The following is a 1,897-nucleotide window of genomic DNA, read 5'->3' as shown; positions in this document are numbered from 1 at the left end:
ACCACAAATTCCTTCATCAGTAATTCATACAACACTGTTCTTTCCAAATTTGGGGACCTTATGTTTGATATATTTACATAGGAATCATACAATTTATTGTATCATATGGATATAGCAGGAAAGCAGGTCTTAGAGTTTCCTTTAAACCTCTGTAATTCTGGGCTCTCTAATGCAGCAAGCTGGCAATGCAATTCTCAAAAGTGTGTCTTCTAAGGGTTATTCCTCTAAACACCACACACATTGTTAGTGACCACAAAATGTTTTCCAAATACATGTCACCATTTTCTTCAGGACTAGTCCCGGCTCAATGAAGAAACTTACGATGTTATAGTGAACTATAAATGACAGATGATGGTTCAATCCATTTTTAGATAAACTTCAAGTAATAATTCCCAATAATTCCCCTGTTCTAAACAATTTGGAGTCACAGCAGCTATTCTCTCTAGGATTCATCTGCACATTATATACCCAGCTGTCTTGGGCCAGCTACTACATTCTTAGTCTATCTCTAGTAATATCAGTAAGTGAGGGTGAATGAGCAAGGAAAAAACAGACAGAGAGGTGAAGCATATGATTGACTTCCCATTCACCTTCTTAATTTATTTTAATTTATCTAAGTGAACAATGCTGGTATCTAAGAAAATGGCCAGAGGAAATTCCACCTTGGTGATTGAATTTATTCTCTTGGGATTGACAGATCATCCAGAGCTTCAGCCCATCCTCTTTGTGCTGTTCCTGGTAATCTACTTGATCACTGTGGGGGCAATCTTGGGATGCTGGTTTTGATCAGGATAGATTCATGCCTCCACACTCCCATGTAGTTCTTTCTTGCCAGTTTCTTTTGCCTGGACTTGTGCTATTCCACTAATGTGACTCCCAAAATGTTGGTGAACTTCTTATCAGAGAAGAAAACCATTTCCTATGCTGCTTGTTTAGTCCAGTGTTATTTTTTCATTGCCATGGTGATTACTGAATATTATATGTTAGCCGTGATGGCCTATGATAGATACGTGGCAATCTGTAACCCTTTGCTTTACAGCAGCAAGATGTCCAAAGAGGTGTGTATTCGACTGATTGCTGGTCCATATGTCCATGGGTTTCTTAGTGGCCTGATGGAAACCATGTGGACATACTGCTTGACCTTCTGTGGCTCTAACATCATTAACCACTTCTATTGTGCTGACCCACCCCTCATCTGACTCTCCTGCTCTGACACTTTCATCAAGGAAACATCCATGTTTGTGGTAGCAGGATTTAACCTCTCCAACTCCCTTCTCATCATCTTCATCTCCTACATCTTCATTCTCATTGCCATCTTGAGGATGTGTTCTGCTGAAGGCAGGTGCAAAGCTTTTTCTACCTGTGGGTCTTACCTGGTGGCAGTGACTGTGTTCTATGGGACTCTGTTCTGCATGTATGTTAGACCTCCCACGGACAATCCAAATGGACAGTGGAGCAATCCAAAATCATTGCTGTTTTCTATACCTTTGTAAGCCCTATGTTGAACCCCATCATTTATAGTCTGAGGAACAAGGATGTGAAACAAGCTTTTTGGAAACTGATCACAAGAAATGTGCTTTCAAAATAATATCACCATACATCTTACTTTGTAAATCAAATAAAAGATCTACATTTGAGAACTGGATTGAACTTTAGCAGCATTTATAATAAAGTCTAATTTAAATCCATAATGAGAAACAGTAATGACAAATCATAAAGGACATAGGAGCAGATGATTTATAGTATTTCATGTGACATATTTGTACATGTGTGGAGACAGGGTGGATGTGTATGTAGGCTGGGGGATAATTGCTCTTCCTAGTTTTATATTATAAAATTCATAATTCTTATAGCAAAATATTCTATCTGTAAAGAAGGACATAAAGTAAAAATTGGA

General features: G+C 38.4%; 1 pseudogene; it reads left to right on the top strand.

Moving 5' to 3' along the window:
• Nucleotides 1–642: 642 nt before the first annotated feature.
• Nucleotides 643–1,588, top strand: LOC119517753 (annotated as a pseudogene).
• Nucleotides 1,589–1,897: the final 309 nt, after the last annotated feature.

This window comes from Choloepus didactylus, chromosome 21 (assembly GCF_015220235.1).
Source record: "Choloepus didactylus isolate mChoDid1 chromosome 21, mChoDid1.pri, whole genome shotgun sequence".
Classification (NCBI taxonomy): domain Eukaryota; kingdom Metazoa; phylum Chordata; class Mammalia; order Pilosa; family Megalonychidae; genus Choloepus; species Choloepus didactylus.
The sequence above is the reverse complement of the archived record's forward strand: the minus strand, read 5'-3'. Positions and strand labels throughout refer to the sequence as shown.